The sequence below is a fragment of the Leptonychotes weddellii genome, chromosome 3 (assembly GCF_054177405.1).
Source record: "Leptonychotes weddellii isolate Sample4059 chromosome 3, ASM5417740v2, whole genome shotgun sequence".
NCBI lineage: Eukaryota > Metazoa > Chordata > Mammalia > Carnivora > Phocidae > Leptonychotes > Leptonychotes weddellii.
In genome coordinates, this window is record NC_138371.1 from 163,389,430 (window position 1) to 163,412,457 (window position 23,028).

The 23,028-nt window shown below is 37.9% G+C and overlaps 1 protein-coding gene and 1 pseudogene across 5 annotated transcripts in view; both read left to right on the forward strand.

The window, feature by feature from the left end:
- Positions 1-23,028, forward strand: part of HS6ST3 (heparan sulfate 6-O-sulfotransferase 3) — a 627,927-nt gene that overhangs the window by 452,181 nt on the left and 152,718 nt on the right. The window lies entirely within an intron of this gene.
- Positions 12,284-15,323, forward strand: LOC145720689 (ubiquitin-conjugating enzyme E2 variant 3 pseudogene; annotated as a pseudogene).

Sequence of the window (23,028 nt, forward strand, 5' to 3'; positions counted from 1 at the left end):
ATTAGTGTTTTTGGTTTTTATTTGGTGGGGAGTAAATACCCAGTAAAAGCTCACTAATTTTTTATTCTGCCTGCTCAAATCTTATGTTGACTTCCTGTAGTCAGTTTTACATTTCCTTTATTATACTTCTAATCTCCAGAACTCCTATTTGGTTTCCTTTTATAATTTCTACCTTTTTATTGACATACTCTCTTTGGTGACCATTCTTTGACCATATTTAAAATAGCTAATTTTAAAGTTATTGTTTAAGTCCCAACATTTGGCCTGCCTCAGGGACAGTTTCTATTGATTGCTTTTTTTCCTGTGTGTCTATGGGCCATAACTTCTTGTTTCTTTATTTGTCTCCTGCTTTTTGTTGAAAACTGAACATTTTAGCTAATATAATGTGGCAATCCTGGAAATCAGATTCTTCCTCCCCCCCCCCCCCGCCCCCAGGGTTGCTATTGGTGTTTATTGTTTTTTAGTGACTTTTCTGAACAAATTCTGTAAACTCTGAATTCTTTTTTGTGTATGACCACTGAAGTCTCTGCTCAGGTCTCTTAATGGTCAGCTAATAATTGGATAGAGATTTCCTTAAATGCCTGGAACTAATTAGTCCCCCAGTTTTTGCCGGGAGCTCTATGTATGTACTGGGGAACACCTTCAACATTCAGCTAGGCTACTTCTTCTTAATCTTCATTTTCTGCTTGCAGAGAATGTCAGGTTTAGCAAGAGGTTAGAGTTTCTTAGGTCTTCCTGAACATGCACACGGTCCTGGCCATATATACTACACATGCACATGGGCCTCTAGATTACTAGGAATATGTTGGGGATTTTCATAGCCTCCCCGTCTTTTCCTTTTAAGCTTTTGCTTAGTCCATTGTCTGAATTATTGCCCACTGCCTCAGGTGGCTACAGTGTTAAACAGTTGCCTCTGATTTTTTTTTGGAGGGGGGCAAACACCCTTGGGACAAAGGCTTTTCACACTAAATGAGCTGTAAATCATGTCATATAAAGATAGCCATGCAAATAGGGTCTTCTGAGGAACCCCTAGACAGGTCAAATAATGACCAATTCTCTAGGAATGGGGCTTTGAAGAAGCTCCAGCTCCATTCTGCCCCTTGGGAAGGCTGCCGGACTGCTGGCTTTAACAGTGATAGTGGCTGTCAGTTTTCAAGAGTGCTGTAAATTTAGGGCTGGGGGGTGGAAATAGGGCAAGTTAAAACACCATGAAGCTTGCTCTTTTTTTTTTTTAAAGATTTTATTTATTTATTTGAGACAGAGAGCATGAGAGGGAGGAGGGTCAGAGGGAGAAGCAGACTCCCTGCCGAGCAGGGAGCCCGATGCGGGACTCGATCCCGGGACTCCAGGATCATAACCTGAGCCGAATGCAGTCGCTTAACCAACTGAGCCACCCAGGCGCCCTGAAGCTTGCTCTTCTTAACAAGATTTATCCTTTAACAACAACAAAAAGTTCTATGAATTGCTACAAGCCTTCTGCTAATATTCAGTTATAAAGAAGTAAATTCTGATAATATTTGCCAGTGTTCTCATTGCTTTTATGGAAGAGAGACTTTTTGGAGCTTACCAACATTTTCATGGATGCGACCTCTCACTATTGAGTGACTCAGTAAATGGTGTTTATTTATTGTTATCAGTTAGCAGAGGAACCTCATGAGATGAACACCATTCTCATATTAGAAATAATAATGAAGCAAAAAGGAAGCAAAATATTTGGTGTCTTCCACCCCCTTTGGCTTCACTTTCCCCATTTCATCAGCCAGTATGGCTCCCGCATCAAAGTGGCATCCTCAGGAAGAGATTTGATATTAGTCAATTTTGTCAGATTAATCAATTATATAGATTTCAGGTCATATGTTTCTTCTCCCAGGAAACTGTGTACTGAGTCAAAGCATGTCTTTATTCTCTTAAAGCAATTTGAAGCATCAGTTAGAAAAGTGGAATTTTGTTTTTAAGGCAGGGAAGCCCTTGAGATGCCTGAAATAGCATTATATGGGCAGGAGACCTTAGTCTTGTTAGTGGGTCCAGTTTGGAATCCAACTCCACCCGTGGGCATGGAGATCAGCCAGGGCTCCTGTGAGATGATTAGGGCACTGCCTCAGGGGTGTGGAGTGAAGGGAGTAGAAATAGCCTGGAAAACCGATTGACATTCTTGGGGGGATGTAGTAAGGACTGGCTTTATAACATGCAGCCGACAAACTCAAAATTGGATGTGAAAATCAATAGCAGAAACCCATGGCTGTACCTTAGGATCAGAAATGTCCTAGGAGCATCTTACTCAGAAAACCAAAATTGTCAAACCCTCTTGTTCTCTTGTTGGTATAGCAAACAGACAATATTTCAGAAAACAAATCTCTGGAAATGATTTTCTTCAATGGATCTAGCTGCAGAAATGATGTACTTCCATAAATGGCAATTATTTGAAGGATGATCTCAAAGAAGACTCTATTTTAGGTGGAGGAAATATTCTATCTCATAACCTGGACCAATCCTGTACCAGAAATACTAACTGTTCAAATTCCAGTATGTGTACTGTGGTCATTAGAGATGAACCATGCAAAGATCCAGAAATCTAAGACTTGAGAAACATTTTTAAAAAGATATGTATTGTTTAATAGGGTTAGAGCATCATCAGAGCATCTGAGCAAGGGTTGCCCCAGTAGTGCTTCTCACTGCTAGCAAATATTCTCATAGTGCTTGGGAAGCAGGCGTGCCAAACTGGGAAATTCAGCACCATCTCAGACACAAACTAGAGCCAGCTGTGTCTTTGCCACCTTTTCCATCTTTATTTTTTTGCTTTGCATTGTTTTGCTTTGGGAGAAGAGGGAGCAAAAGCCTGCTGTGAATCTGGTGTTTACTTGTAGTGACATAGACCTATGGGATCATATGACTTCATAAATAGTTTTATGAATGAGGAAGGTGAAGCCCAGGGGGTTTGAGTGACTATCTAATAGAATTCAGAAGAATCAGAGAGCTGGACTTAAACCCATACCTGTGATTCCTTTTGGCCAGTGCTTGTTCCATTTTCCTGCTCTACCTTACATAATCCATTTGGGTGAAATATAACATAGAGGTGAGAGAGCCTGAACATGCATGGAAATCTCCGTAAGTGTGTTTGACCTTATTATGTGCACTTTGGTTACAGGATTCATACTACCTGAAAAAAAAATCAAGCGCATATAATAGAGAACATCACTTAGTGTGGACCCTCTGTTGACACCAATACAATCTGTGTTGAACGATACTCTTTTAGTTCATAAATAAATATATTTAAGGGGGCGCCTGGGTGGCTCAGTCGTTCAGCGTCTGCCTTCGGCTCAGGTCGTGATCCCAGGGTTCTGGGATCGAGCCCCGCATCAGGCTCTCTGCTCGGCGGGAAGCCTGCTTCTCCCCTCCTTCTCCCCCTGCTTGTGTTCCTTCTCTCGCTATGTCTCTCTCTGTCAAATAAATAAATAAAATCTTTAAAAAAATAAATAAATAAATAAATAAATAAATTTAAGAATGATGACTCACCTTGATTGTTGATTTGTTGGAATTAACTCCAATTCAGGCGAAAGAACTTGGACCCCATTTACCAGATTAAAGGGAACGAAATACCATGCAAATTGCTAAGAGAAGTTCTGGGTCTGTTGAACATGCAAATAGTTTATTAATAATTTGGTAGTTTATTTCTCCTCTAGCTCAGTTTGCTCATGGTCTGCTTGAAACTAAGTGACCTTTCAGATTTCTTCAAAATCTATGATACTTGATTGGATGCTGTTGCAAAAAAGATTTGTTACTAATAGTCAAGATGAAACTCAACAGACTCAGAAAGATGACCTCATAGCTGACAGTACTTAGGATTTTCAATGATAAAGAGGAAGACACAGAAGGACCAGTATTAAAAGCTCCTGTTTAGAGGGTTAAAAAATAAGTAATGTAGCGTATTATGCATTGTGATTATAAACTGCTGAATTGGCGTTTGCTGTGACAAGAGTCTCCAATTTATTGGATGCATGTCATTGGAATTTGCCCTTTCTTTTATGTGTCTTTCCATGATGAATGCCAGTGCTGGGAAATGAAGAGCTCTTACCCTTTTCATACTTTGCTGAATGCTGGCGAACTTGCCAGTTGATGCTTCTATAATTTTTGCTTCAAGGTCACCTGAGGGGACAGAGTCATCCAAACAAGGTCACTGACTATGTTGAAAGCTAATAGTTGTTTCTTGAAAAGAAAAGTCATGGAAAAATTAGGACATTGTGGAAATAATTACTATAAGATGGAAAATGGATCAAGAGAATATTTTCTTTCAATAATGTAATTCATTTACAATACAATGTGATAAATAGTGCTTGGACAACTAAGGTCATTTGGTCTGCTCTGAGTAATTCAATTAGGAGAAATCTGAAAGTGGTAAGTGCATGGTAGGTGGGAGCTGTAAAAGCACTGGACTGTTAATAATTTGAGACTTTCTCATCCCTTTATGTGGATGAAAGTGGATCAATTATGTGAACATGCAGGTCTCCGTATTGTCCTCATTTTGTGTATGGGTCCTGAGGGAGATTGCACAAGGACCCCAAATGGTGAGGCAGAGCTTTGCCTTTTGGAAGAGGTTCACTGTCTTCAATGTGATTTTCAGTCCAGGAAAAATGCAATAACTGTTTGTTTTTTTTTTCTTTTCAAGTCATAATTTCAATGTCCTGAGAACATAGAGCTCTTTTGACTCAGAGTGGCTCCTAAGAACTAGGACAAACATTCAACTGCAATTTGGGGAAACTTATAATATGATAGCAAGCTTGGGCTGGCCAAGCTTTCCTGGGAGTGCAGACCCAATGAGCATGGGGGTTAGGCTTTTAGTGCATTTTCCACAAGGAATCCTTAGATTTAGTAGGCTTCTCTCTACCATCCAGCAGACTGGGGGTGGACTCTAAATTTAATTTAGCCCAAGGCAAATCTGCTAACAGTGTTCATGTTTTTCAAATGGAAAAATTAGAATACATGATTTGACAATTATAAATACATTTCTGAGGACAATGAGATTGTCCCCCGAAATTCCAGAAATGTGATCAGCACACATATGAACTGCACTTCAAAGGTACATAGAACTTTTAAAAATTTGTATCAAGTATCTGATTGTTATAACATATCTACTTATCTATAGCATGACTTGTATCTAAATGACTATGAATTAACTATACTCTTTTGATTCTGTTCTTCATCAGTGAAGCTAAGTTGCACACAAAAAAGCAAACTGTCTAGACACCACTGTTTCCTAATGGCTTTTCTTAGTATTAATCAGTGTAGCAGGGCTCTTGGCTGTTAAATGCAATGCCTTGTGCCAAATGTCAGTGGACTTAAAAAAATTTTTTTGAACATGTCTGAGAAACCACATTGATCATTTGGAAAATCTAAATGGTGTATGTGTTAGAGTATGCAGATCTCCTGATGACATTTTATTTTAAGGAGAGCTGAAAGTGGTTAAAATTATTTGTAAAATAGTTCATACTAAAATTCTTGTATAGATATGGAAAAGAATTTGTTGTGCCCATTCTCTCTGGGGCTAAAAGAAAAAATTCTTATCTGAGTCTAATATACTTTCACCTACCAGGGAAAAAGTAGGAAAAAAGGAAAGAAGAAATACTTTACAACAGTAGCAAAATGATCCTTGTTTATAAAACCATTCTGGAAATTAGCTTCTTGCTCTTCTTTCTTCACTTGGAAATCTCTTGAGTTCCCTTAATATGGACATTTACCCACATCTTGCCTTCAGTTTTCTCCTGTTTATCACAATTTATCCTCTGAAGATTTCATCCTTTCCTATGACTTTAATTGTTTCCTCCCTAGAGCTGATTTCTCCAATCAAAAACTTAATAAATTTTTGTTTTGGGTCTTAGTCCTATATTGCCATCAGCCACTAAAATGCAGTGACTTCAAGTTGGTAGCCCAAAACTGGAGGTGTTGGGAACATATACACCAGAGAAATTGGCAAAATCTACAAATTCCACTCCCCTCCCCTGAAGGCAGTTGTTTAATATTTACCTGTCACTTCAAACACAACATGTATAAAATAGAATTTGTTTATTAAACCAGCCATCTTTCACCACACTCAGATTATCGCCTGTTGCCTTATTCTACCCAATTTCTTAATGTTGATTGCCTGTGGACCCAGTCCTTGGTCCTCTTCTCTTCTCTGCCTCATCTCTACTTGCTCCTTTGGTAATTTCATCCTGTCTCGTGGCTTTATGTAGATTATATGCTGAGCACATCCCCAGTTATGTCTCCATCTCAGACCTCTCTGCAGACCCCTACATACCATCACCAATTGAACATGGTGAACTTGGATAGCTAATAGACATCTTGAGCTTGACATGCACTGAACTGCATGCACACATCTGCTCCAACCTCAGTCCTCTCTATCTTAGTTTATAGCAACTCTATCTTTCTAGTTGTCCAGGCCAAAAAAAATAAAAAACAAAAAACAAATACAACAACAACAAAAAAACCCTTTGACTCATCCTTAACTCCTATCTTTCTTTCAATTTGTCAGGAGGAAATCCCATTGGTTTCATTATGAAAATATATCCTGCTCACTTCTGACCACCTCCTTTGCTGGATCCAGGTGTGACCATTGTCTTGTCTCACTTGGATTCCTGCTGTGCCCTCCTCAGGGATCTCCCTGTTCTATCCTTGCTCCTTTATAATTTTCCTCAATGCACCCTCAGCATATTTCCCTTAAAAATGTAAGTCAGATCATGTTATTCTTTGAATCAGATGCTCCAGTGGCTTCTATTTTACTCAGAGGGAAAGCCGAAGCCCTAATGATGGCCTGTAAATGCCTTCAAGATTTACCCCAGATTTACTGTGATTTCATTTCCTATTCTACCCCCTCTTGCTTACTCTGAAGTAGGTATACTACCATTCTTGTTGTTCATTGAACTTGCTATATATGCTCCTGTTATTCCTTCTGCCTGGAATATTTTCCCCCCAGATACAAGCACGGCTAATTTCTTCCATCTCTTTCATGGCTTTGCTCTTATCACCTCTCTTCAATGAAGTAAACCCTGACAACCTTATTGAATATAGCATCCTGTCCCACCTCTTCCCTCAGTGCTGATACCCCCATACCCTGCTCTACTTTTTCCATAACACTTAACATCTTCAAACATGCTACATCATTTCTATTTTTATGATACCTATTGTTTATTTGTCTCCCCCACCTAGAAGTTACATGAGAGCAGGACTGTTGGCCGTTTGCTTCCCTGATTTATGTAGAGCATGAAGAGCTATGACTGGCATGCAGTGGAAACTGTATAAATACCTATGAATGAATGATCTGCCTTGGAAGACAATTCATCTTTGACATTTATTTCCTTTCCATTTTCAATCTATACTGAAATCCAACCTTTTCTAAGTCCTTCCTTGGTGGCTTTTCCTCTAAAGTGCTCAAAGAATAGGATAGGTTCTAAACGAGGCAGCCACCTTTAGGATTTTGGTCCAGAAGCTGAGGCTGGCATGAGGGCTATGTTTATCTGAAATAATCAAGTACAGAAAGAGTACAAGAATGAGTGTTGAATATCAAATCGGGAAGTAGAACTTACTTTAAGTCCAAGAGGCATGTGGAACTTGCCTGGAAACAGATAACAAACCTAAAGGGTCAGAAGACTGGACTACAAGGATGATGCAGCAGGGGAAGCAAGGTGTGAAGACGGCAACAACAGCCATAAGTAGGCCTATGGGTATATTTCTGTCAGCCTGCAAACCGTGCTATGTGTGGGTGGGTCGTCTGATAAAGCTGTAATAGTGGTAGTTGGTTCTGTCTTTCCGATGGTTCTTCCATTCATTCTGTCCTTTATGTTCCTTCTATTACCTCAACCCCAGCAAACGTGAGTTGGTGATACAGGAATAGCCTGTTCTTTGTGAGCACAGCTCTCTAACCCAACATTTACCTCAATACCAGATTCATTTTCCATATCACAGTGTCGATTCTGTCCCTCCTTCCTTTTAAAATTCTTTAGTGTCTCCTCATTGGCTACTGGATAAGGGCCTGACTTGTTAGTCTAGACTTCAAGGTTTGACCCCAGCCTAGATTTTGAAACTTCTTTTTGCCTTACTTCTCTATAATCATGTGTATAGTAGATATATATGTGTGTGTGTGTGTATACACATGTGTGTGTATATATATAATACTGTACTAAATCTCTACCATTTTATATAATACAGTCATATAGTACAGTCTTTCTGTAGAGATACATACAGAAATACATCTCTATATATACACACACATAAGCATGTATGTATATATATAAAATTTGGCATGCAGTCCCTAGTACATAATAGAAATTTAATGCCATTGCCTTCCCTTGGGCTAAATGTATCAAGAAAGCTCAATAGTTAACTAACAGGAAGTACAGGTCAGAGCATCATGGTCTCATGGCTGTCTAGTGCAGACCACGGGCCACGTGTGTGAAAGTGGTGACCTGGGTGGTGTTGGCACAGGGAACATGCTATGAGCTGTGAGAGTATCTCATAAGCTTCCCGATGGGGTCAGAAACAATGGTGCTTTTCCAGTTCCTGACCTTGTCCCTTTGTCCCACATGTTCTGACACTGTGTCTGTCAGGCCAACCCTCTTATTAGTTCCTGACTCTCTTTTCATCTCAGGGAGCGATCGTCTCTCCAAGAAGAGGTTAGGCCTTCTGGAACACTGGCAAAGGTAGTGCCAGGGCATGCTAGATGACTCTTCTGTGTGAAAAAAGGATTTCCCTGAGTGTAAATCCATCCATCCACCTGACCCCCATTCAAACATAGATAATTCACTCCCTGCCAGTCACCACATCAGTGAATCCCCATCTGCAGTCTGAGGCCCAGAAATAGATGCATAAACACGCGTTTTCTTTCCTTTCCACCCTCCTCTTCTCTTCCTTCCCTCCTATCCTCCTCTCCTTTCCTTCCCTTTCTGTCTGCCCACCTATCTCTTGCCTTCTAGTTCCTTAAGATACGGCTCTGCTTTGATGTACTTTGTACACACAATACAACATTCCGATGGTTAAAATAACCGTTGTCACCTTCTATTGAATTGTTGATATGAAGGCTTATGGATTGAAAGCATCTCACCTATTTGTTCTTGTTTGTACAGTGCATTAGAAATATTTTTTGTATGCTTCTTTGGAAGAAAGATGGAATTCAAACAGGTAATTAGCAATCTGTGAATTATGCCTCTAGTCTTTGAAGACCTTTGTGGGCTATGGTTCTGAAAATATTGCTGCAGTCAGCAATAGGACTCTTGATTACTCTAAAACTGAATTTAAAAAGGCATTGCTGGCCATGTTTGATCTCATGTTTGGTAGCTCTTTAGAAATGCCATAAAAACAAGCAGCACTGCTAGAGGAAGTGAGGAGGATTTTCTAATGGTATCACAAAGTTCAAATCACATCATAATAATCATCAGTGGATTGACAACCAAATCCTCATGGTTGACTGCTGTGCAAGAAAATAAAAATGCTTTTGAAAAGACATATTTTTTTTAAATGTCACTACTATTTGGGGTCTGGTGTTTGTTAAAATCTTTTCTGAGGTAAATGTGAAGTCAGGAGATCCTCACTTCATTACTCATCCTGGTCTTGAACCAAGAAGTTTGGAAGGACCCAATTGTCTATTCATGGAGCATGACTGATTGTTACCTTCCACCCCTTCCCAAAGAAACTGAGGCTGAATTGTAGGCAATGTATAAAATCTTTAGAAACTTTTGTGTTTAAAATCACCACCTGCAAAAAATAAATATTCTGATTGAAGCAAAGGAAATCTATAGTGAACCAGACCCTCTGTGGTCCATTTTTAATTATGAATGTAAGAACACATTCCATCTTTATCTCTTTTACACATACTAGATGTGCCTGTTCCTCAAGCCATCATTATTAGGAAACAGCCTGGAGTTAACGTGTCTGAAGCAATTATTTAATTTGACAAGGGCAGTATCAATTTTTCCCCTCAAGAGTTTACATTACAAAATGTTGAAGAAGGAACTTCTTGGTTGAGTTGGCTGGCTTACCAACAATTTTTGTTATTTTTAAGGTGTTTATAAGTGAGGTAATAGCTCACCTGAGCCCTTAGGACACTGTTAAATTTATATTTTCTCTCTGCCAATATCTGTAAGGGGAGAGTAAAATGAGCATCTTAGTTCCTTACTGTACGCTTTTCAATGCAACTGGTCGTCCACCTTCCTTGAGGGGGCTAAATCAGGGGACATTGCAGATGTGCTAAAAAATGTGCTTCAAAGTCTAGTTCAATAGGGAATACCAAAGTGTTTAGAACACACAAGATTACTGCTGATCTCCAGGAGGGTGAATGCATTAGAAAATATCATTACTGATGTTCAAAACATCATTGAGTTCTTATTTGAAACTTGTAAACAGGCTGCAAAAGGGAGGCTTGCTGATTTTTGTTTAGGTTTTCTTCATTTGTATCTATCCCAAAATAGTCTTCTTGGAAGTCTATAAAAACAACAACAACAGCAACAACTAGTCCTTTCATTTACAAGATTGTTCGAAGACTGTCTGTTATATCAGTAATGAGCTGTTTCCAGGAAGAAAATACTGATTGTATGCACTGAAGAGTATCATTGCTAGTGCTGAGAAAAACCAGGCATTGTGGGTGAAGAGTAAAATGAAACTCTACCAAACACACACAGATCTTGTCCCTCCCATATGTGCCACATGCACATTTTGGTCCTGGAAGCTGGGTGAGGATGGCTGGGAAAGAAGGAGAGACAGACAATTTGATGATAGAAAGTAAAGAAGTGTCTTCTAACACTTGTTTACTTGTCAGCCTTCTTTCATGCTGTTCAGGGCTCTCTACAGATTCTGGAAGAAGATCCAGCATCTCAAGAACAAAGAAGTGGGCTGAGCATAGTTCATGCTAGTAAAAGATGTCACTCATTTTCATTGTTATTATGATTACCACAATTATAATTCAGAATCTGTGGTTGCCAAGAGGAAATTAGATAATGTATAAAACATAGCAATAGATATAATCCCCTCCAGAGCTTCCAATTTAGACTCCTATTTCTGTGCCTTTGTTCATAACCTGAGAGAATTATGAAGATCATCTTTGGTCTATGTTTGAAAAAGCATTATTACAAATAACTCATGTCATTTTTAAAAAGGCAGGAAAAATAAATTATAGCAATGGGACTAGATGCCAGGTATAGTTAAAAGTTATACGCTGAGTTGAGCAGAGCAGACCACTAATGCAATTAGTAATTTATTCTCCATTAATGCTTTCCATCCATGATTTCTCAGAATACTTTACAATATCCCAGTTATATCACACACCCTTTCATTTATTATAGGGAAACCTCATTTTATTCCTATCACAAATCAGAAGTTCAGATCTGTAAATTATTAGATAGTGAACTGATCTTCAAAAGATAGACCAAAAATACATTGTTGGAACTCATTCTCAATCCTATTTCAAACTTCTACTCACTTTGGGACTAGAATAAGGATCAGGAACCTAAATGAAACCTAAGTATGATGGTATGGAAGAGGTGTGTTTGGGGCCAAGGCTCTGGGCTTAAAATAAGGGCTACCATAAAGCTTTCTTTTGGCGAGTGCTCCGCTCTGAGCCATTCCATAGTAGAATGGGAGAAAGAGGGGCGAAAGAGGGGCAAAAGAGGGATGCTGGTTGGGTCCTTCAACAAACTGGCTATACTGAGAAACTAGGGCTGATGTGCCTGAGTTCCAAGTATTTAGGTGGGTTCTAAATCTTAAATCTCATAGCAAACTGACTGGATTTATGTATATTATACCTAAAACAATGTCATTATTGCTCTAAAGCCATATTTGGAATGCCTCTCCACTGGATGCTGGTTGTCAAAACCTAGATGTGTTAGAGCCAAATGGATTACTCAGACTTCCTTTAATTGTGTGTGTGTGTGTATGTGTGTGTGTGTGTAAAAGAGAGAGAGAATGCATGTATCTCTATGGCTGTTTTTTTTGTTTTTGTTTTTTTTCTGGAACATGCCTCACATAGTAAAGCAAGAAAAGAAGAAAGGTAAAATTCAGCCAGCTCTAATATTTATTCAGTACAAGCAAAAAGAGACACTCTTTTCCTATTTTCATTTATTGCAAGGCAAAATTGTAAAAATAATAAGGATAATTTTAGAAAGAGAAAGACATCTAGAACTCATTCACTTTTAAGATAAAACAAGAAGGGACTGGAACAAGAATGCAAAAGTGTATCTTGTCATCGTTGTTTCAAAAGAAATTTTTGGGGAAGGGGCGCCTGCGTGGCTCAGTCGTTAAGGGTCTTTTTTTTTCCTCATATAGATACTCAAGTTCTGTAGAGCCATTTCTTGAAAATAATTTTTTTCCTACTGAATTTTAGTGGCATCTTTGTCAAATCAATTGACTGTATATGTGTGCATCTATTTCTGGACTGCCTATTCTGTGTACGCATAGTCTTTTGCAAATTTCTTTTCCACTTAGTATATTATGGTTATATTTTTATGATAATAAATATTCAACATAATGCCCTTTTAATGAATAGACAGGATTTAATTTATAGATACACTAAAATTTACTTACTCCCCATGGCTTATGAATTCACTTATTAAATTTATTTTCTCTCTTATGTATACTGAATCATTGTGAATTTTCCATACAAAAGCTGTAAGAATATCAAGACAATTAAATTTTTAATGAAGAGAAGCTCTATTATATACTGTGAAGTGCATTAACATAGCATCAAAAGAACTGCATTCCAATGAAGATTCTGCCATTTTACTTGGTCTCATCTATAATTTGGGCACAATAACACCTACTTCTCAGAATTATAACAGAATATAGCACATTAATGGACATGAAAATGCTTTGACAATTATAAATTATTATAAAAACATCTTTCCTTATTGATAAATAATAAAAGCTTGACAAGCATAATATCATTTTAGCTTATTTGACAAACATAAAGTCATTCAAGCTTGTTTATGAGGAAATGGACCTTACCTGGGACACGACTCTAATGTGAAAGAGACCTCCAATCTTCAGTAACTTTAAATTGTAGTAACCTTTTAAACATTAAGTACGGGTCTTAGCTCCAAAATTGGAGCCATCCTAAATCTGTAATTGTTAGGTTAATCAAATAAATGATTTCAAAGTTTCAAGAAGTACTTCCGCTGTGTTCCTTGTCATCACCTGATGAGGCATGGCAGGCAGACTTGCTCGCCTAGATTGCAAAAATCAATGAAGGTGTCTCAGACATAAATTCAAAGACCTGGGAAAATGATGAGAATAAAACAGCCCATAAATTTACTATGGTTGGAGTCAGATAATTATGCATTGCTTGGACACAATGACATTGCAAAAGGATGGTCCTCTTAGACATTTTAGAATGGTCTGCAGGAGACATGATGACCTTGACATCTTCAGCCTTCCCAGAGTAGAGAGCAACAAAGAAGTGTCTGCCTTTGCTCATTCCAAGGTGTTGCTCCTCACACTTAGCTCCTTGGATAGTTCTCAGGCCTACATTCCTGAGTTTCAGGGAAATATGGATTTATTCAGAGCACTAGTCCCAGTCCTGTGACATTTTAGTTAACACAGTGTCCTGCTTGTTGCATGTTAGCCAGTGGAAATAATAACCTAAATGACATGGAAACAGTGCATTTCCTAAAAATTGAATGACTGGAATTGGATGCAATTCTATTCATAGTGAATACAGTCTATCATTACAAGTGTTTTGAAAGCACAGACTTTGGAAAAAGAGTATGTGTTATTGGTGGGCAAGGAGAAGATAAAATGTCCACAATAAGCTGCTGAGAAGAAGCAATGAGTCATTACTTGTAGGTGCAGGGTACAACAGAGTCATGAAATTGTTGAGGGTAAAATGTCACATATCTGTTTTGTTGGCATATCAGTCACTGATCTGGTTCACAATTTTGTGAACAATAAGAAAAAAGTGCACTCTCCTTTAGTTTTAGGAGAAGGACTATTATGACAAGAATAGTGAAACATTCTTTAAATTTTCCTTGTATCCTTAGAACTAATAGGGTATCTGAAATAATCAAAACCATAGTAAAAGAAGATAAAGTGACTGAAAAACTAAAAATCACTTATCTGTGTTCTCCCAGAATAGTTAAACATTTAATTCCAAATTGCAGAGATAACCTAAAAGGAAAGCTATCCAAAGAATAGGGTGTTAAAACTTCTTTATCTCATTACCTATTCTCACAACTGTTTAGTTAAGGTGGAGCGTGTCTTCATGAACTTTGTAATTTAAATCCTTGACGTGCTAATTAATGAGGAAAAAAAGTCACAGCTTCTTTGGTGTTTTGTGGTATCTATGTACTGTCTAGAAGAAATGCAACTTAGATGCAGACACAAAGAGCTTGAGAATAAAAGGGTTGGAAAAAGATTCACTGTGAAACAGTAACCATAACGGATCTGGAGTAGTTATATTAATATAAAAAAAAGTAAACCTCAATATAACAAATATCATTAGAAACAAAGAAAGACATTTCATAATGTTAAAAGGGTCAATATGTTAGAAAGATATAATCATTATAAATGTATACACACCTAATAATAGAGACCTCCAATACTTAAAGCAAAAATAACAGAGTTGAAAGGAGAAATACACAGTTAAAAAATGGTTGGAGATTTCAGTACTTCACTCCAATAATCAATATAACATAACAGAAAAACAGCAAAGGTATAAAAGACTGAACAACATTACCAACCAGTGTTACTTAACTGATATTGTAGCACATTTCACTCAATAACTATAGAACACGTATTTTTGGAATGGAATATTCTACAGGATAGACTATATGCTGGCCCATGCAATAATTCTCAGTATGATTTTTAAAAATTGAAATCATGCAAAGTGTATTTTCTGACCACAACAAAATTAGATATCCACAACAGAAAGAAATATGTGTCAAATATTGGGGTACTAATATACTTCTAAATAACCCATGGGTCAAAGAAGAAACCAAAAATGGAATAAAAAATTATTTTGAGTTGAATGAAAACTAAAACAAAGCAGGTAGAAACTATGGAATGCAATTAAAGCAATGCTTAGAGGGAAATTTATAACTCTAGATGCTTATAACACCAAAGAAGAAGGTTTCCAATCCCAATAATCTAAGCTTCCATCTTAAAAAAGAAATAGAAAAAGAAAAGCAAACTAAATCCAGAATAAGAAGAAGGAAGGGAATAATAAAGATTAAAGTAGAAAACTGTGTGTTTACAAATTACTGAAATGGACTCAAGAAGAAATAGAAAGTCAGAAAAGATGAGTAAGTAATTACAATTAAATTACAAGTAATTTAATTAGTAATTTAAAATCTTCCCACAAACAAAAGTCCTGCCTCTTATGTCCTCAATAGTGCATTCTGTCAAATGCCTAAAGTGATAACAGTTTTTACGAACTCATAAAATAGATGAAAAGGGAACACTTCTCATCTCATTTTTTTTTCAGGCCAGAATTACTCTGATACCAAAGATAGACAAAAACATCGCAAGAAAAGAAAACTATAGATGGATGTCCCTCAAAAATATAGATGCAAAACTCCTCAACAAAATATTAGCAAAACAAATTCAGTGGCATATCAAAAAGGATTCTATACCATGAGTGTGTGAGATTTGCCTTAGGAGTGCATACTTGGTGTTACAGCTGAAAACCAACTAATTGAATAACCATATTAATAGAATAAAGAACAGAAACAACATGGCTATCTCAATAGACACAGAAAACACATTTGGTATATACATTTCTGGTCAGGGATATACATTTACTTTGGAAAACATTTGGGAGCTTCCTAAAAAGTTGAATATATCCTTACCACACAGTCTTATAGTGCCAAGTTCCACTTCTAGGAATCTACACAAGAGAAGTAAAAAAATATGTACACACAAAGAATTGTATGTGAATGTTTACAGCAGCAGCACTCATAATAGTCCCCAACTGGAAGCAACCCAAATGCCTATGAATTTCAAAATGTGGTGTATCCATATAATTAAATGCTATTCAGCAATAAAAAAGGAACAAAATACTGGTACATTGTACAGCATGGATAAACCACAAAAACATTACCCTAAGTGAAAGAAGCCACACAAAAACACAAATCTCTATAATATTTGATTCCATTTATATGAGATGTCCAGATCCTGAGACAGAGAGGAGATCAATGGTTGCCTGTGTTCGGATGTTGAAGCAGGATTGAGTACAGACTCGGGAATTTTTTGGAGTGATAGAAATGGTCGAAAATTGACTTGTGATGGTTGCCAACTCTGGAAATTCATAAAAATCATTTAATTCTACGAATGCAATGTGTGAATTTTATGTTATGTGAATTATACCTTAAAAATGATATAAAAAGTCTTAGTATTTTCATCTGTAAAAAAAGGGATATACACATTGTGTGTGTGTGTATAAGGAATGAGATAATTCATAGAAACAACTCTACAGTGTTTGACAGAGTAACAGTGAGTCCACATTTGTTATCATCATCATCATCCTCCTCTTTCTCTTCCTCCTCCTCATCTTTATACTGAATCTAAACATCAGTCTTCAAGACTGTTGTTTTGAACTGGGCAGCAGAAAATACTATCCAAGCTGGTATAGATTGGTAATGTTCAAAATTAATGGTCTCTAACTGGCTGAATGCTTTGATGCCTCGTGGCAGTTCTCTGGCTCTCACTTTGAACCTTCTATTCTTTTCACAAAGCTCTTCAAAGCCCCATCTCCGTCCTGCTACCTCCTACTTCACGGAGAATAGCATGTCTATGAAGGGATCCTTTGAAAATATTTCTGCATCTCCAGTGATCTTTCCATCTTCTTTCTCCCAGTGTCAAAATTTCCCCTTCTCCTTTTCTTGGGCAATTCTTGCTTCTGCCCTGGATGAAGTCCTTTGACTTCCGCAGAGACCTTATCAGCATTTTTCCATTAATAAACAAAATCAAAAATATTTGCCAATCCAAAGCTCCTTTTCATTCTTTGTTTATCCATTCATGCCTTCACTGATGTATCCAACAAATTTTTATTGGATGCCTACATTGTGCCAAATACCTTCCCAAGGTTAAGAGACATGATGGTCAGTAAGAGAGAAATGGCCCTTGCTCTCATGGAGCTTATACACTTCAGTAGAAACAGTAGTTAAAAATAGTTAGAAGAAGGGTGCCTGAGTGGTTCAGTCAGGTCATGATCCCAGGATCGTGGGATCAAGCCCCGCGTCTGGGCTCCCTAATCTGAGGGGAGCCTGCTTCTCCTTCTCCCTCTGCCGCTCCCCCTGTTTGTGTTCTCTCTCTCAAATAAATAAATAAATCTTTAAATAAAGTAAAAATAGTTAGAAGACTAATTAACTAACTTTAATTATTAATAAGTACAATGAAGGAAAAATATGGGAATACTAAGAGAATATATAGTGGAAGCTCCAGGGATAGATCACTGAGAGTTATATTTAAAATGAATTGTGAAGTATGAATAGGATCTAACAGGCAGTTGGAGATGTAGGACAGGGGAGTAGGGAAAGGAATTCCCAGCAAAGGGACCAATATGTACAAATGTCTTGAAGCCAAATATAGGAGAATTGCCTGGGTTTGGGACTAGAGAGGCATAATTTGGGTCCCAGCTCTGCCACTAAGTGTCATGATGTGGTCATGAGCTATGAGTGACAGAGCCCATCTGAAGATCTAAGAGCACAGTAGTCTTACTATCCTGCATGAATAACTTCATACTTTTCATACATTATCTCACCTAGTCCCCACAGTAACTCTAGGTATTATTACCTTCACTTTGAAATGTGGGATCAGAGATTCATAGGGCTTGATTCGCTCAAGGACATTGACTAGTAAGTGTTAACACAGGCTTTACTAAGTCTTTTGGAATAAGTTATGTTACGGTGATTTTGGCATACAGCAAGAGCTCGAGCTGATTTCTTTTTTACCTATTTCTTTCTTTTGCCCTTTCCTTTGACATCAGAGGACCATCATCAATTCATTGAAATACATTACATTCATGCTGATTTTTTTTCTGGTATTCTTTTCTTTCCAATATTTTTGTTAGATTAAGATTTTGCTACTATTAAACAGGGATATGGTTAATTTTTAAGTGGCTGAGTGTGTTTTCTTTTTCTCTTTATGATCGCTGCTGTTTAATATCACAGTTAGAAGGGCACGGCAATATTTTTGAGCTTCAGCTTCCTTATTTCTATAACACAAGGGGTTTGATCTAGAGAGTAAGTATGGTCATTTCCATCTCTAATAGGCTGTGAATGTATCTTCTGGACTTATGTGTAACTTCCGAAATTTTACTTCTTTATCAAATAATAGTTATACTTTATGCCTTCATGAGAATAAGTAGATGAAAGTCATTCATATAACTATTTCATCTTGTTTCAAGATATAGAATTTGTAGATAGGATGATGCATCTAGTTAGGTGACATTTTTATATAGAATAAATTTATGAGCCAAAACATTTGAAGTTTACACTGTAAGACATTTAAAGTGTCTTAAAGGATAACATCCATACATTTTAATTATACAATGTCATCTGTGATGAATTACACCAGTATATTTGCCGATTTTTTGTTATGTAGGATGTCATTTAATCATGGAATCAAAAACGTCTTTCTCATGCTAAGATAGATGGTCTTTTAAGCCAAGATAAACAACAGATTTCCATTTGTATTTGTTTTATTTATGATACTCACAAGATACTATGACTATGGATTGTGCATAGAGTAATTTATATTTTGCTAATGCCAAGGTCTATAAACAGTATTGAATATGAAGTAAAAGTACATTTGTAAGGCCGTATTTAAACACAGAAATAGATAACCGAAAGTAGCCACCACTTCAGGTAGATTTTTCTATTCTCTTAATATCTAACTTCAACTTGTAACAAATGTTCTGAAAGGGTCAGTATCCAATTAAACTCTTGTACTAAATGTTGAATGCAGAAGCAGTTGCTTCTTTACAGAAAATATGCCTTCTGGAAACTTCTAAAATGCATGTCATCTTTTGAGTATTAAAAAGCACATTTGTTATCCTAGTTCAGAGATAATTGCTTGGCATTAGGTTGGTTGGGACGTAAATTTTACTCGTTTCTGTCAGCTAGTGTGTCAACTTCCTAAACTCCATCTCCATCTGCCCTTCCAGTAACAAGCCGAATATCATTCTGCCTTCCGCCAAGATGATAATGACTCGTAAATGTAAATTTCATTGAAATCACACGTGTGGAAACATTTATTAACCTTTCTTTCTTTTTTTTTTTTTTAAAGAATAGAGAAATCAGATGGGTTGATCCTAGTTCAATAACATTATATAAAAAATCCCTTCCAAACTAATTTGCTTTCCTTGTTACAATGGTGTAAACATATTATTGGTTTCCTCCCCCCCTCCTTTTTTTTTGTAAGAATTATACATGCATTTGGCTGTCAGGGCTTTAGATATAATAGTCTCATAGAAGAGGTACTTACTATGCCTTCCTCTAGGTTGAGGGAGAGAGGTAGGGAGACTAGCCACCTGCGTATGCCCTTATGCCAGGATTCTTGTTTCTAAGCCCAGAAGCCACAATTTAACACCACAGACGGTGACTCTAAGGGAAATACCTTTAATAAAAATGGCTGTTATTTTCAAAGTACCGACTGCTTTTGTTTTTTTCCTAATGTTCACCAAGTCCTAACTATTTGCCATGCTCTGTTTTAAGCTATTTGAACATATTAACTCCTTTTAATCCTGACAAGAACGCTTTGAGATAGATACCTTCATGACGCCCATTTTGCAGATGAGAAAACCAAGGCACAGATAGGTCTCTCACACACACTCACGCATAGCTGGTGAGAGGTGAAGCCAGGATTTGAACCCAGGCAGTCTGGTCGGGTGGAACCTACCCTTTTATACACGACATGTTGGTTTTGTGTTTGTTTACCTTTTAGCATACTGTCTTAGTCAGTCGTGAGAAAAACCTAATCACGCAGAATGAGAAAACTGATGATCAAAAAGTTTAGACAATGTCCTTGAGTGTACACAGCTAATGGAATTAAGTGGCGAAGTGATGCCTAGGTCACACTAAGGCGCATGCTCAGAACGCGTTCTGGCATCCTAAGAAGCGCCACCCACTGGCCCATTCTCTGCAGGGCATGGCGCTGCTGAAGGGGGCAGGGTAGGAAAACCTCTCAGTGTTACTGTCCCTGCATCCCATCCTATGCCTGGAAAAATCCTGTCTGGGGGCTGCTGAACTGGCCGGTGCACGCTCAGTGCTGTGGCCCACCAGTTCTGGGAAAAAGGGAAGGCAGAAATGGGAGGTGAGCACACAAGTGTAACTCGCCCTTCCTCCCCTGCGCCTTTTTTTTTTTTTTTTTTTTTTGGTATTAGGTACATTTGGTATTATGTACATTCAACCTGTTCATCCAGTCTTTAAAAAAAAGAAAAGAAAAAAAAGGCAATGTAGTTTTCTTATAAAGATATGAGATCCTGGCACATTAGTCTTACATTTACCCTTCAGGATAAGAATTCTTGCTGATAAGAAGTGAGCTATAAAATATGGATACCATGTCTCAAGTATTTAAGGATAAAGCGATAAACATGCAGATGGGGCCATTAATGAACATTAATTGCTTTAAATTAGGTTTTATTGTGCAGTGGGTAAATTGGAAAGTACACATTTGCATTGGTAATAGAAAATTAATTTAAATGCTTCAGGAAGCAAAATATCACCTGATGTGCTAAAACCTGTTATTTGTGGTAGACTTAAAACTGGAAGGGCACTGTGTATTAAAATAAAATAAAATAAAACTATGTTAAACAATGCCGGAGGCACACACATGTGTAAATACCTCCTTAGGTGTAAACCCTGGCTAGCTACTGAGTTTGCTTAGGCCAAGAAAGGTCCCAGATGGCAGCTGGCTTAATGTTACGTGTTTACTGCATTGTGTCGATAAAGCATGGTGGTAACGTAATGGTGCACGGTAAATCTAGGAGTTACATGGGCCCTCAGGAGGTCATTGGATCCTTCCTCCTCCCTCCAGGGAGAACATGTCTTGAAATCTTCCAGAACAGATTGTTACCAACCCACATCTTATAAGTGCTAAGAGGGATGATGTGGCTCCCCTTCCTCAGTGGCGCATTTCTAGCCAAGACCCAGCTGCGTAAGGAAGTCCTCCTTCATGCACCTCGTAGTCTCTCCAGCGATAGTTTAAACCTCTGTTTTCTTATTTTATTTCTGAACAGCTGGATATAAGATTTGGTGGCTCTTCAACTTTCCTATACTTGGCTATACTTTTCTTCTCTTGACCACTTAAAAAAAAATTTTTTTAAAATATTTGTATCGTTTTGCCCTGGATCCGGCTCTGAAAGGGATAGTATTTAAAAATGTTAAAATTTCGGGCGCCTGGGTGGCTCAGTTGGTTAAGTGACTGCCTTCGGCTCAGGTCGTGATCCTGGAGTCCCTGGATCGAGTACCGCATCGGGCTCCCTGCTCAGCAAGGAACCTGCTTCTCCCTCTGACCCTCCCCCCTCTCATATGCTCTCTCTCTCTTGTTCTCTCTGTCTCAAATAAATAAAAAAATTTTTAAAAATCTTAAAAAAAATTGGAATAATACAGTATGTAACCTTTAAAAAAAAATGTTAAAATTTCTCTAGCAGCTGGAGGAAATTGTCATCAGAGTTGTCATACTGACTTAGCCAGTGGTGCTGGTGTTCCTTAAGACCAGGAAGAGTGAGAGAGACGTGGGTCTGGGAGACAGAGCAGGGAACTAAGGATTAAGTAGCAGAGAATACACTGATGTGGGGTTGAGGGGACAAAATGAGGCTAGAGACTTACATGTGAGAGCCATCATCAGTTCATAGATTATTTTCAAAACGGTGGGATTGAATGAGCTAACTGAAGGAGTAGATGTAAAAAGTGAAGTTACATATAAAAAGAACTGAGCCTTGAGCCTCGGGGCACTTTGGCATTTTGAGATCTGAAAAGAGAGGGATGAACCTGCAAAGAAGACTCAGAAGAAGTGAAGCCAGAGATGAATGGGAAAATTAGGAGAATGTGGTGTCCTGGAAACCAAATAAAGAAATGCTTTAAGAGGATGGGAGTGGCCAGCTGTGTTTGATGCTGCTGGGAGGTCAAATGACAGAAGGTCCTTGTTGACCTTGGCAAAGTCATTTTTAGTGGTGTAATAGGGACAAAGTCTGTTTGAGGTAGATTCAAGAGACAATGGCAGATGAAAAGCAGAGCTAGGTGAATACAGACATCCTTTTCAGGGAGTTTAATAGAAAGGGGAATAGAGAGCAGGATGGCAGCAGAGGGGAATGTGAGATCAAGAGTAAATGTTTTTCAGGGATGAGATCTACCAGCAAGAATGTATACTAGTGGGAACGATTCAGTAGAAGAGAGAAATGACGATGCTGGAGAGAAAGGAAATGCCAGGGAGGGGATGGTATCCAGTGCACACGAGTGGAGTGTTTTGACCCTACATCTATCCAGGATAGTTCATCTATGCTTATCAGATGGAAGCTAGATATATGAATAAAGATGGAGGAGGTTTAAAGATTGGGCTCATTGAATAATATATTGAACTCTCCTTTATTGATATTTGAATCAGATTTGTTTCAGGTAATCAAATATTTTCTTAGTTCTTTGAATAATCCATTGGTCCTTGGTAGAGGGCCTGCTGTGCCAAATGGATAATGAACAGCTAACATAAAAAGAATGTATTGTGGTGTTTGTGCAGCCAAAGATCTTATGAGTGCTTTTTGCCAGGCATAGCTGTCCTCCTTGGGGTCCACCACTGATGCTCCTTGGCCATACCATCCTATACCTGGGATCAGACCCTCCAGTGCAAACAAGAACAAGCTATGAACTTGAACAGGGTTTTCCTGAACACTTAGAGAAAATGAAGGCAAATTTAAGCTCCACATAAAACAAAATATAGCAAAAGAAAGGAAACATAATTCCTTTCTGGATTGTCTGTGAACAATACATAGTGACAGTAAAGTAAATATTGACTAACCATTTGGCAGGATGGGAAGTGTGTGTGAGTGGTACAAGAGAGTAA